Source organism: Vigna unguiculata, chromosome 3 (assembly GCF_004118075.2).
Source record: "Vigna unguiculata cultivar IT97K-499-35 chromosome 3, ASM411807v1, whole genome shotgun sequence".
In the NCBI taxonomy this organism is placed as follows: Eukaryota; Viridiplantae; Streptophyta; class Magnoliopsida; order Fabales; family Fabaceae; genus Vigna; species Vigna unguiculata.
Genome location: NC_040281.1, coordinates 22,023,583 through 22,039,257, shown reverse-complemented (window position 1 = coordinate 22,039,257; position 15,675 = coordinate 22,023,583).

The window sequence follows — 15,675 nt, the reverse complement described above, 5'->3', positions numbered from 1 at the left end:
CTCTTAGACTAAATACAAGCGTGGCATAACAAAACAATAGTTCACATAAAATCTCGACATATAGAAGATCCATATTCAATTAATAATAAACAATGAATTGTTTTAAGAGAAATACACAAATATGGGGATTTAAAACAAACTTCATTAAATAGAAAAAATAAGAACGTAACAAACAAATTGTACTAACATTGAATTGAAGACTAACAAGTGAATAAAATTTGAACTCAAAAAATGGTTAAAAAAAACTACAATAAAAAGATAAAGTCACTCTAAGTTTAATTAATCACAAAAGTTTAATTAATCGAAAAGGAAAGACTTCCAAGAAGTAGGAATTGGTTTTATACTATGTTTGTGGATAATAGTCATCATCTTAATGTATAACTCAACTTTCATGCTCTCATCTTACGACTTATTGTGTTCCTTTAGAGAATTTGTCTTATCTTTCATTTTTAGTTTGATTTTGCAATTTTTAACAATTTTTAGGAGATGTGGTAAATAAGGTTTAGGATACATGTTTGGAGCTAAAACTCATATTTCTCACACTTTGACCTTTGTTGATTGTTTTGCTCATAACATTTTTTACATATGTCCAATTGAGCTTAAATTTGTTGTGCTGGATTCTAGACCCAACAAGATTTAATTTGAGTACAACAACATAGTTTTTAGAGCTTTGAGATGAATGCAATTCAAGTTGAAGATCATAACATTTTGTAATGGTAGAGAAAATAACTAGTGTAGGTTAAGTGTTTCTTTTATATTTTAGTGCATTTAGCAATTCTTAGACTAGGTTTATTTTTATTTTTACTTGTACAATTGGGTTCAACATGGAGTGGTCCATGAGAACTGAGCTAGGATAGAAAATCCCAAATTTTTATGCCAGCAGATAAGAAAATTAGCATGTGCACACATACACAATAAATGTCAAATTGTTATGTCAGCAGACAAGAGAATTAGTGGGCGCGCACACATACACAAACACAACAAATCCCAAATTGCTATGTTAGCAGACAAGAGAATTAGCACGTGCCCACATACACACACACACTTGGAAATTTATTTTTTGACAATGTCGACGTGACATCACTTCATTGGATGAAAGAAATATTTGATGTGACTTGAAAATGGAACAAAAAGGTTTAGTGTGACTTGAAAAGAAAGCTTTGTCAAAGTTTGTCAAAGTATTATAGTCACACACACAAATGAGTGGGGTGAATTGGTTTGAGGTTAAAGTTTTGATTTTTAAAACTTTTCAACTATTCAAAATTTGTTTTTAATAAACTTAAATTTTATATGAAGCTATAATCAAATATCAAAGTATGAATCTCAAGGAAAGTATGTAAATGTTTAATCTTTCTCAATAGTAGCGAAATAAAGAGGACTTGCACAACCACCCAGAACTGCATATACACGTGTAGAGGAGTGGAGATGCATGACAAGTTTAGGTTCCTCACCAGGGTATGTTAGGTAAGAGGCAAAATAGTTCAATATGATAGGGACAACATTTGAGAGTTCTTTGGGGCAGCTGGAGCAATGTCTCATGAAGAGAAGGAATAATTTCAAAGCCTAATGAGGGATGTCACCCCTGAATAGCTCATTGCATTGTTATTCGTACCAGGGAGGACCTTTGAGTTGGAAAGGACAGGGCAACCATAGAGGATACCAAGGAGTAGTATGAAGACTTTAACACGAATATGGGTCACATTTCTATTTTCAAATGTGACCTCCAACTCTCATGTATCTAGTCTCACTATGGAGAATGCACAATTGATCTACTGCATTATGCAGGGCTATTTATTGGACGTGGCATACCTCGTCACAAAAAATATTTTTAAGATAGTTGTCTTAGAGCCAACATCAAGGGGTACTACAAAGCCCCTAGCATTCTTAAGTTTGTTCACTACATTGTGCATAATGCAAGGAGTGGACATCTCCACTCATCCAAAGACAAAACAAAGGTTGCCAATTAATAAAGGTTATATACAGGCCAACTACGCAAATGAATTGGACAATGTGCAAGACCCAATGCCACAATCACAACCCAATGCTAGAGCTTAGTTTCAATTCCAATAGTTCAGACAATAGGAAGAAGCTCCACAATCCATCTTGTCATCTATCTCTTATGTGCAACAACAACTAGCAGCCAACCATAAAGCTTAAACAACCATCCACCATATTCTCTTCAGCTTTGACCAATAACCCCTTTTATGCATGTCCCCTGAAGAATTTAGGATGTTCACAACTTGGCCTGGGGTCAATCCTTTTGAACAAGGGGGTTGATGCAACAATGACAATAAAATAACCCCAACAACCCTAACAAAAAACCAACCACAACAACACTAAGACCCAAGCAACAACACCAACAATGAAGTTAGTGAATAAATTTTTTTTAACTTTTCTGCACTTTAAATTTTGTCTTTAAAATTTTGTTTTAGAGTAGATTGTTTGATAGTTTGTATGCATGACCTTAGGTGATTATGTCTTAGGTGATTGTAAATACTTTTTGGAACATGGTTGGACTAGGTGATTGTACACACTCTTTGGAACTAGCAAAAATAGAATTGAACACACTCTTTGGAACTGTTTTGGAACATTAGAGATTGCAAGGAAGGAAAGATTGAAAAACCATTAGTGCTTAGTGAGAATCTAACACAATGCAAGGTAGTTCATGGCTAGGAGTTAACAAAGAGAAGTGAATTTGCCTTTGTGAGATGAGTGAGTCAAACACTTAATGGGAGAATGAAAGAGGCACCTTAGTGATTGAGCCACTGGTTTTGTGTTGAACTTTTTTATGTCTATTAAGTATGGTTGGCAAAGAAACGATCAGGACAAGTTTCTTGTGGAAAATACTACAAAAGTCAAAGCCAAATAGCTACCTTGCAGAACTTTGAATGAAAATACCTTGTTGAACCTTAGCCTGAAACACATACCATGAGTCTTAAATTGTAAGTAATCCAACCTTCTCATTATTTGGAAGGATGAAACAAATGTGTGTGTGTGTGTGCGTGCCATGAAAGGAAAATTGTGAGCTATGAAGGGGTGAAAAAGAAAAAAGTTAGGGTATGTTAAAAACATACCCAAGAAGAAGGAAATATAGCAAAAATTATTGAGTTGAGACACCTTAATAAAGAAAAGCAATGCATTAAACTAAGTCAATAAAAGGTGTACTCAATGGGAATGTACGAAAAAGAAAATGGGCTGCAAGAAAGAAAGAAAAAAGGCTGGAACAAACTCTAACTCATGGCATTAGCATATTTTTATTGTTTGTTTTCCTTTTTAGCAATGAGTCTTGCTCATCTTGTAGAACAAAGTTCTTTGATAGCTCAACCACGTTACAAGCCCCAAAAGGCCTTAATGATCTTTGCCACTTATGTGTAGATGATAACTAAAAATGAAATACAAAGCTAAGTAGACAATTGCAAAGGTGTTGAGAGTGTAAACACTTTAAACACTTGGGAGGATACATTCTTGCATACTAAAAGGAAAATTCATTGAGACTCTGTGTTGATTCTGGGATGTGAATATGAACTGCATTTGTGTTTTGACTGATTATACATGATTTTCAATTAAGTATTGTGATTACATTCTCTTTAGTTTGGAATCAAAGAATATGAAATATGAGTTCTTATGCAAACCATGATTAAATATTTTTTTTGTTTTTGGGAAACCATTATGTGGATATGAATAGGCTTTTCTTGGGGACAAGTGATAATGTTGTCATTGACGCGATCAAATTAATACTACTTATCTATAACAACTTCAATATTGTTAAGAAAGTAGCCAACAAAATAGAAAGGATAAAGTAACCCAAAGTCGTTTCCTAACGAACACGGAATTGATTTCTAAAAAAATTAGTTCTTATAAAAACTATACAAAAGAGTTAATTAAATGAAACAAGGAATGAAAGAATAAAATTTGAAAAAGATAAAAAAATAAAAAGATAAAACAACAATGATAAAGAATAATAGATTGATTCCACTGCTTTCTCAAAATAGATCCATCATCGGTTATCTAAAGATTATTGCTCAATTAATTATTGTTGTAGATTTACAAGTTAATCAATGTAAATTCTTAATTAATTTGTTGGTGTTCTCATTATTACCCAAAGTAAATTCTCAATCAAAAGTAAGAACTTTGTAGATTAATCATAGTAAATTTAACCAAAGTAGATTCTCAATTAAATATTACTATCCTTAATTATGTCCATTCTTTTACCTTTAAAATCAAGCAAAAAGCTAATTAACCAAAGTCCATTCTTGATTAATTCTAGTTAAAGTTTTCACCTCTAATCAAAGTACATTCTCAATCATCGGTAAAAACCCATGCAATCACATGAAAGTTTATAAATTTAATCAAAGTAAATTCTCCATTAAAATTAAAAACCTTTGAACTCATATGATTGATATGCATATAAATTAAAACATCTCACTAATTAGTTATGATGCAAAAATCATTACTTTTCACGTGATTCAAAAATAAAAGACAGATGAATTAAAACTTCAACAATAATAAAAAGAAGGTTAAAATACTCCGTTGATCCTCATTTTTGTATCAAAATCTCAATTTGGTCCTCGTATTTTTATTAGTCTCAATTAGGTCCTCATTTTTGTAAATTAGTATCAATTAGGTCCTCAGAATCTACAATGAAATTACAATGGAATCAACCCAATAAGTTTAGCACTTCATGAAATGCAAAATAAAATAAAATAGAAGAAGAAAGGAGAGAGGAAGAAATTAGGCCCCTCTAAAGGTTCCTAAATTCTGATGTGCCGAGCTTGTTTCTTCTACTTCCCCCTTGGTCTCTTTATATAGGACTTGGACTGAGCTTTTTTGTTGCTAAAATCTCTCAAATATAGTTTAAGATAAAGATAAATATTATTTATCTTCATAGTTATTATAAATATTTAACAATATTTGGAGAGATAGTCAGTTTTTAAAAATATTTAGCAAATATAGTTGGTTAATAATTTATGATATAATTAAATAAATTAATTATTTAAAGATATCTGATAAATTATCACCAAATAATATTAGTTTTCTAAATAAGCCATTTTCAATACTGTAGTCTAACTTTGCTAGGAAATCCGAAAAGATGAATATTGGCACTTAAACTCCTCTTGTTTGGCCAATCTTTGACCATATTTGAACATTTTGACCATCTTTTACCCATTGACTGTTTAATGAGGAGCTGGATTTTGAGTTGCTGGATCATGACACGTGTCAACATATGGTTGGACAAATTTGAAAATTAGGGATTGCCACATGGCATGATCTGAGTGCCTCATAGTTGATGAGTGGAATGGGGGGTGAAAATAGACAAAGTTAGAGGTGTAAAAGTAGGTTTTATGTAGCCCATTTGGAAATAGGGGAGTGTATAAGTAATGTATGGGGTGCAAAAGTGATTTTTCCAGAACTTGTTGATTTTAGCCTTATTTAAAGGTGGTTTGTAACTTCAATCAATTTATTTTTCCACTATAAATGAGCTTAATCTTAACTTCAGCTACATCAATAAACGTTAAAATATTTAAAAATAATTTATGCAACTAAAATCACTTTTTAAGACATTTTTATCACACAAGTACAAATAGCCTAATTATTAGAACTGTTAATTAAATCACTTTTTAAGCAAAAAAATTTAATTAAATACCCAGAATTAAACATTAAATGAGGGAAAAAATACGCACTCATCATACTCACACACTTATCCTGTTGCACTCCTAAGAAAAATTGAGTAATTTCAAAACTTTGTTCTGAGGTATTTTATTTCATATTTATACTGGATAAAAGGAATGAACATCACTAGAAATGAATCAATATTCTAGAAATCAAGTTATCATGCAAATACAAATGGAAATATTCTATTTTTCACACAAGAGTTAATCTTTTGAATTTACAAGAAAATCAAATATGAAAGATATCACTCAAGATAAAGTGTATATTTTCTCTCCAAAATTTGGTCAAGTGTTTTTGCTTGTATTTTCACTCAAAATACTCATGCAAGTAAACTCTCATTATACTTAACAAGACTCTAATATTCACAAACTTTCAAAGAAGTATGCATTCAAAGATCATGAGGATTTTTCATAGGTTATAAAGGGACCATGGCAAAGGTAGGAAAAATTTTAGGATTTTTGGGTTTTTGAAATAGTAATGTAGGAAGAATAATGGGGCATAATTTCAAAAACAACTTTTTTTCGTTTATTGCTTTGTTGCTCCTTTTGAAGAGCAATTATTTTTATTTTTCTAAATTTTTTTTAAAACTCCATCATTTTTCCCTTTCTTTTTGCCATTTTTATTAATTTGTGGGTGAGGTACTCACCCGCACACTTTATTCCTCAACCATTCCTGACACAACCCACTAGCTCCTTCTTTCTTCATAAGGTAGAATATGGTCTTTTTCTTTTCAAGGTTATGCAATAGGCTTAAAACAAGAAAAAGAGGTTTAAAAGCTCAAAGGGGCTACCAATTGATTAATATCAAGGTGGACTTATTTGGCCAAGTAGCTAAAAATAAGAAATGCATCAGTCATATCAAATCATGCATATTCACCTAAGATGCACAATAAAATAATCAAGCTAAACATTTAAGTATAAACAAAACATGAGCAAGTCCCTCAAGAAAAATAGGAATGACACATGATGGTCCATCCTTTGCATTAAGGCTCAAGACTCATAAGGTCAAAACACTTTCACAAAATATTTAATCAAGAAATTATCAAATCAACTTAATTAGCAATTCATAGAAACAATCCACTCATATCAACATGACTTTTATTTTTCCAAAATTATGATCATCCCAATTATTGAATCAAATCCTAAAAATCCAATGTCAATATGTTTTATTGAAAGCAAGGAAATATTTTTGGTGGATTTCTCATGAGACATATTGTTTAAAAGTTTCACTTAGTAAAAAGTTAATACTTTCACAATTTTCTCAAAAAGAAATTACAATTTTTTTTATGAAAACAAAAACAAAAATTGAAAAACAGAAAAAAGAAAAATTCTACGAACAACTTGTCTCCCCCACACTTATTTCAAAAAAATGTTCTTGATGGACTTATTTTGGGGAGGAAACAGAAATTTTATGACTTTTGGCTCAATCTGGCCATATGTCAAAATTTATTTTCTTTAACTTTTTTAGATACAAGTTAGCTTGTACAATTTTTTTAATTTTTATTTTTATAAAAACTAAAAACAAAAATACATATTTTTGATTTTTTTTAATATTTTTAAAATTAAAGACAGAAAATAAATATGTATCCATTTTTAATTTTCTATCAACAATGTTTTCAAAAGAATTTGAATCTAACATCTTTACCTATTGCAACAACCTTTCTTCTTTCTCTGCAGCCAGGTGAACAAAACTCACCACCGAAAACTTATTTGCATCATTCACATCAACAAACTTGATGTGTGGAGTGTGTGGCTGCAACTCAATTTGAATATCATCAGGTGCATTCAGATGGTTAACCAAATCATCAATAATCCTTATAATCTCATCTTGTGAGCAAAAATTTTCACTTGAAGTTGTTGACTCTGTTGCTTTATCATTAACCAAGTCAATTGTAGTAGTATATGCTTCAACTGCATCTTCGAATATCGTTGTTTCTTCAACTGCACTTGGTTCCTCCATTGTATTGTTCTCACAACTTTGCTCTTGAAAAAGATCATTTGTACTCATATCATCATTAAAAAATAAAACTTTATATTCACATTGAGCAACATCATATCCCTCAATAGATATGTTAGTGTGAGAATCTTTAATTTCTTCATCAGCAAATTCAACAACATCTTTAATAAAATTAATATGTCCATCAGTAGACATATTACATTGAGCAACATTATATTTGTCGATAGATATATCAGTGTGATGTGATTCTGATATTTGTTGATCTAACATTTGAATTGTGTACTCGTTCACATCAGTGCTCAATTGTTCCATCCTTTGATTCATGCTCCTTAACATTATCATTTCATCCCTTTGCTTAACTATCGTCTTCATAAGTTTTTCTAAAGTGGCCTCCACAACTTTATCTTTCATTAGTTTACTTAAATCTTCTGACATTTTTTCAACTCTAATGGCCAACTTTAGAAGCATATCTTCTATTTCATGACGAAGTGCTCTAAATTTTAGGATTTCAGCAAATCTCGGATGGCATTGGAGGGTGGTATTAACAGTACAAAGTAATTCTATAAAGTTGTTGTTACTTGCATCCTCCATCATGTCGTACAATACTTTATCATTTACATACCATTTTTGCTCAATATCTTTGCATCGTTGATCAGCTCGTAACCTTTCATCTATGGTGTCTAATTTCTCTCTCAGTCCATCTATTAATAACACAACTTCCCTATAGGATAGTCCATTGATTGTTGCAACTTGTTGTGATGGTGCATTTTGTTGTTATTGAGAACCAAATGGAACATATGATGGTTGAGGTGAACACTTAGAATATGGTTGTTGCTCATGGTATGATGGTTGCTCATATTACACAAAAGATGATCTAGGATATATATCATTTAGTTGATGTATAGTTAACCTACTTAAATCAGGTGCAGAAGTAGGTGTAACCATTTGTTGTTGATAATCATATGAATCACGTGGTTGTTGTGGATAGTAATCATAGTTCACTTGAAAATCACACTATTGATTATTTTCATATGAAAAACTATTTTTCATTTTTTAGAGAGGTTTTCTAAAAATAAATAAGTTGAAAGGTTGTTGAGTAGACTTCCAGGAAAGAGAGATGCGTCTTAATGGACAACTTAAGTACCTTATCTTTCCTTAGCCAGAGTGTTTTTCAACTAGTTTCACAAATTTCACAACAAAAATCCTCAAACAAAAATTATGCTTAAAAATAAAATAAAAATGACTAAAGAAAATAAAAATAAATGTTCGGAAAAAAAATAAAGAAAAATAAAATGTTAAGGATAAAAAAAATAAAACAAAACAACAATAAAAAAATAAAATAAGAAGTAAAATGATAAAAATTCTAACAGTATTCCCCGGCAACGGCGCCAAATTTGATAATGCTGTCGTTGACACGATCAAATTAATACTACTTATCTATAACAACTGTAGTATTATTAAGAAAGTACCAACAAAATATAAAGGATAAAGTAACCCAAAGTCGCCTCCCAACGAACACGGAATTGATTTCTAACAAATTAGTTCTTGTAAAAACTATATAAAAGAGTTAGTCAAATGAAACAAGAAAGAAAGAAATAAAATTTGAAAAAGATAAAAAAGTAAAAACATAAAAAATAGTGATAAAGAAAAATAGATTGATTTCACTGCCTTTTAGATTAATCATAGTAAATTTAACCAAAGTACATTCTCAATTAAATATTACTATCCTTAATCATGTCCATTCTTTTACCTCTAAAATCAAGCAAAAAGCTAATTAACCAAATACATTCTTGATTAATTCTAGTTAAAGTTTTCACCTCTAGTCAAAGTACATTCTCAATCATTGGTAAAAGCCCATTCAATCACATGAAAGTTTATAAATTTAATCAAAGTAAATTCTCAATTAAAATTTAAAACCTTTGAACTCATATAATTGATATGCATATAGATTAAAACATCTCACTAATTAGTTATGATGTAAAAACCATTACTTTCACGTGATTCAAAGATAAAAGACATAGATGAATTAAAACCTCAACAATAATAAAAAGAACAAATAAATTATTTCATTCTAACCTTAGAATCCATAATGAAATTACAATGGAATCAACTCAAGAAGTTTAGCATTCCATGAAATGCAAAATAAAATAAAAATAGAAGAAGAAATGAGAGAGAAAGAAATTAGGCCCCCCTAAGGGTTCCTAAATTCCGATGTGCCAAGCATGTTTCTTCTGCTTCCTCTTTGGTCTCCTTATATAGGACTTGGTGATGTGAATTGCATATGGCCCAAATGGAGGATAACTAACGCGCCACGTTGATGTAATTTAATTTATTTAAATAAGGCCCCAATGTTTTGTGTAATTTGTTGACCAAATTGTGTTTTGGGTTAACCAATTAATGGGCTTTAGTTTTTCTTTATTTTTAAGTTAAATAAGGGCCCATTTTCCAACTTAAGAACCAACCTTTGGAAGACCAAGAAGACCTTTGTTGAATGCTTGTGGATGACTTTTGGTTGCCTTAAATTCAGTTACAATCAGCAATTCAGTAGTGAATTATTATTAACTTGAGTGGATCATTAATAGCTTTAATGGGTTGTAATTAAAAATTATGTCTCTTTTGTAATTCTGATGGTTAAAGCTCCTATATAAACTAAATTATTCTTATCAATGAAATCAAGTTGAGTTTTGTTCAGAAAACTATTAGAGTTTACCTCTTTTATTTTAGTGAGAGTGATTCTCCTATGTTCTTGAGTGATTCAGGAACCCCTGAGTTTTATCAAAGGTCCTTCCTCCCTTTGTGTGTTTAAACTCATATGCTTATCTTCCATTCTTAGAAATGTGACGTCTATCAATTTTCACTTCATCTTCTTATCTATTTCCGTTTTCTTGTTTTAAACAATTTCTCAAATTTCTTACTTATTAGTATTCCAACATAGATAGATCCATAAAACGAATCTACCCCTTTAGGTTCACATAACTTGGATTAGGCTTTTCTGTTGCTAAAATCTCTCAAATATAAGATAAAGATAAAGATAAATATTATTTATCTTTATAGTTATTATAAATATTTAACAATATTTGGAGAGATAGTTAGTTTTAAAAATATTTGGCAAATATAAGTGGTTAATAATTTGATATAATTAAATAAATTAATTATTTAAAGATATCTGATAAATTATCACCAAATAATATTAGTTTTCTAAATAAGCCATTTTTAATCCTATAGTCCAACTTTGCTGGGAAATCTGACAAGATGAATATTTGCACTTAAACTCCTCTTGTTTGGCCAGTCTTTGACCAGATTTGAACATTTTGACCATCTTTGACCCATTGACTATCTAATGAGGAGTTGGATTTTGAGTTGCTGGATCGTGACACATGTCAACATATGGTTGGACATATTTGAAAGTTAGGGATTGCCACATGACATGATTTGAGTGCCTCTTAGTTTAGGAGTGGAAAGAGGGGTGAAAATAAACAAAGTCAGGGTGTAGAAGTAGGTTTCCTATAGCTCATTTGGAAATAGGAGAGTGTATAAGTAATGTATGGGGTGCAAAAGTGATTTTTCTGGAACTTGCTGATTTTAGCCTTATTTAAAGGTGGTTTGTAACTTCAATCAATTTATTTTTCCACCTTAAGTGAGCTTAATCTTAACTCCAGCTGCATCAACAAACGTTAAAATATCCAAAAATAATTTATGCAACTAAAATCACTTTTTAAGACAGTTTTATCACACAAGTTCAAATAGCCTAATAATCAGAACTGTCAATTAGATCACTCTTTAAGCATACAAATTCAATTAAATACCCAAAATTAAATACTAAATGAGAGCAAAAATACGCATTCATCAACAAACAAAAAACTAAAGTTGGGATATGTTGTTAGATATCTAGTTTACTTAATATTGCATATCATTTTGACACTTAGCTTCTTTGAATTTGACATAAATCTTAGTGAAACAACCCCTTTTACTTTAGATTATATGGGAAACCATTATGTGGATATGAATAGGCTTTTCTTGGGGACAAGCAAAAAACTAAAGTTGGGATATGTTGATAAATGTCTAGTTGACTTAATATTTCATATCATTTTGACACTTAGCTTCTATGAATTTGACATAAATCTTAGTAAAACAACCCCTTTTACTTTAGATTATACGGGAAATCGTTATGTGGATATGAATAAGCTTTTCTTGGGGACAAGCAAAAAACTAAAGTTGGGATATGTTGATAAATGTATAGTTTACTTAATATTGCATATCATTTTGACACTTAGCTTCTATGAATTTGAAATAAATCTTAAATTCATTTAAACTAAACAAAAACGTTTCATAAAGGAAAAAAAACTGAAAAATGGAGTGTTAACACATTTTTTTTAACTGAACAACAAAGTGTAAATGGATTTCATTACAGAATCGGAATCAAAGGTTTACAAGAGATAAAGAGAATGTTAGAAATTTAAATGGTGTAAGGAATCTAACTCAGATCATCCTCGACCACTTTGTGTTCGTGGTTGATCCAAGTATAGCTACATCATACACTAGGGAAGACTCAATCCCACTGGCCACTTTGTGCTCGTTGGAATGTGAGTAACCCTTATACAATGACCCTCAATCTCTCACTTACACCAAGAACATTGAACCCTAGCTCTCACCAAGCATTTATCTCTCATATACTACCAGGGCTCCCCCTCAAACCCTAATTCATCCCTTTTAAACCCCTTTTAGAAAGTGAGCCAAAAACCAAGAAAAATTCCTAACCTGATTCCGTTGCCCTGAATCCAGAATCGCAAGTCTTAAACCAAAGGTTTTGCGCCCTTAATCAATTTAATTTCTCCTTCTTCGTTCATCATGACTTAACCGTCTCACGCTCCATTTTGATCTTCAAATCGTCTCCTTTGATCACAATCAGAGCCTACGTTGGCCTCCCTCGGATCAGATTCCCACATAAGCTTTCTCTCGTATCAGGTTTCAACATGAAGGGCTGCGACATCAGATTTGGTTCCGGTGCGCATGTTGTAGAGAGCTCACCTCTTTTGATCAGCACCGTAAACTGGATCAACCACTAATAAGTGAAACGTGCATTTTGATGAGAGGAGGGCTGGTCAAGGCTTTATTTGACCAAGGCAGCAGGGACTGATATGCAAATAAGAAAAGAAACAAGTCAGGTTTTAAAATTGAATTTCAGTAAAATTAAAGAACTTCCTAGCAAACAAAGCTAATTTATTCTACAAAAGGGGAATTCTAAAGAAATAAAACTAAATGCAAAAAAAAAATCTATTAAAACTATCTTTTTTATCACATTTTATTGAAAACTAAATTTTCCTAAGCAATTAACAAAAAACTAGTTAATTAAAGACAAACTAAAATTTATTTAAACTAAAAAGAACGTTTTAGAAAGGAAAACTAACACAAAATGGAGTGTTAACACTACATTATCAATTTGTCCAACTTTATCACCATTCCATTAACAAACTCGATTAGAGCATAAGTCATTATTTTATGAAACTAAATCCTTGTGGATACGACCTTGTTGTACTACAATTGCACAAATACACTTGTTGGAAAAATTAGATTCTTAATGGACCATCAACACTTACTTCGAAAGACTTTTGTTCCACTGGTTAAAACTCAACCATTTGAGTACAACTCTCACCAACTTACTCTACATAGAGAAACACATTAGATTAGGAATTTGAGCACACCCACAAGACCTCAAACACCCATAAAATTTTACCAACTTCAAGAAGAAAACATGCAAGCATAGTCAAACCACATGAAGCATCCCTTCAAACTAAAAAAACTAAGAAAAGCTACAATGGACTTACCTCCAACCACTTCTAACTATTTCCATAGCAATTCCTGCTCACAGCAAGCCCATAATGACTCTTTGATCTCAAATCAAACGAGTAGCTTACCTGCAATCCTAGAGAAAAGCGAGAGAGAAACGCGAAAAACAAGATTTTAGGGAGAAGAACTGTTGGTTAACAATACAACTCAATACTTGTGAATTGTGTTTTTTAAGTATGTTTTTCTTAAAATGATCAAACACAGAGTTACACATATTAAGCTTCTTGACCCTCTCATGAAAACTTGTCCTTTTTTATTCTACCTCATCACTTTGTTGTCACACTCACGCGTCAATGAAGCACCTTCTCCACATAGCCAACATGCAACTGAACAAATCAATACAAATAATGTCTAATGCTAACCACCACCACCACCACTCGTTTAACCAGTGTAGTTGCATATATCTTCTGTTATTCGAATTCACACTCATGATGTCTTCCCAATGTCAACATACTCAACATCTGACTAGTGCAACTACACCTCTCATCTAAGACTCAACCAACACTACAAACACAATAAAACCCTACCACAAGGCACCACCTCATCTACCACCAACACCAAACTTATTTACTCTTTTATCAACTATTTTGACAGTCCTTATAAATGTTGACTCTAAATTGAAGAAAAATATAGAAGAATAAATTTATCAACCTCATTTTGCCTAACCCACTGGGAGCTTATTGCATTTAATGAACTTTTCTAGAATAGACATTGTTTATATAGTAGGTAGACTCAATGTTTTAATGAGGATAATTGAGATGTACTTAGAAAACTTATGGGATAATTGTGAGGTACTATGTATTATGTCATTAAATATAATAGATTCTAGTTGGTTCAATAGATCATATGAGTCAAAAATTCACAAGTGGTTATTTGTTTACATTTGAGGGTGGTGCAATACATAAAGATAAACCAATAAAACAATTATTGCAAGATTGACAATGAAATCAAAATTTGTTACTCTTAAAATGATTGAAAGTTAAATTGAGTGGTTGAAAAACTTCCTATTAAATATTCCATTAAGAATGAAACCAACTTCATCAATGTCAATATATTGTGATTTCTAGTCAATAATGACTATAGCTAAAAACAAGTTTTACATAAAAAAAAGATATGTAAAATTGAGAGATAGTTTGATAAAGTAGGTTCTAAAGAGTTGAATAATTTCCATTGATTATATTAAGTTAAATCATAATTTAACAGATCCTTTGATCAAACCTTTAAAGAGAAACATGAGTTTAGAAATATCAAGGGGAATGAAACTCAAGTCAAATAAAAATAAAAGAGTGATGGAAATCTAACCTTGGTGATTGGAGATCCCATTAATAACATTTTATATGGGTAAAAATAAAGTCACTTGTTAATTTTGCTTGCACTAAATTGATTTAAATAAATTTTGTGCATACCTATGATGTGTCAAAGTGTTAGATATTGCATTATTGAGATAACAAACTTTATTGTTAAATTCTATGTGGTACAAGGAACCTTAACTTTTAACAAAGTTTTTAATAATTTTACAAGTGATATCTAATTTGTAACATACATGTAACAAAGTAACGCATATTAGTGTTAAGTGAGGCCACTTGTATGAGATATCTTGATAAGATCTCTAGATCACTTGTAAATGTTGGACAAATACATGATCTAATAAGTATAACACAAAGATAATAACAAGAATTGGGGTGTATACTTTGATTGATTAACCCCTAACACACACTAAGTGATTTTTTTTATTCATATTATATAAACTACATTATGTGTTAATTTAAGCTTGGTTCATATAACTTGTTATTTATTTCTTTTTGCCTTTTGTAATATATGGGTGATTGTTCTAATTTGAGAACTAAAAAAGAAGCACTGAATATGGTCTCAATTTATTGTTTTTCGAAGAGTTTGCATACCAAGACAGTTCATATATCTTCAAAGTGTATAACAATGATTGTGAGCCTCACAAGTATGAAGCTTTGAGTCTCATTTAGACTTTTGGTGCATGTTTCAATTCAAACTTTTGCAAATTTCCCCTTGCGTGTGCGATAAAGAGGTCTAAGCCATTTGTTTTATTTCATTATTTTTATCTTTTATTAATATAAATGCTTATCTGTTTTTCTATTTTGGCTATGCTAGCATTGGGCTATCTTGGCTCCATGTTTGCGGGGTTCTTGTTTTCAGGAGTAGTTTAAGAGTTTGGGAGGTTTAAAATAA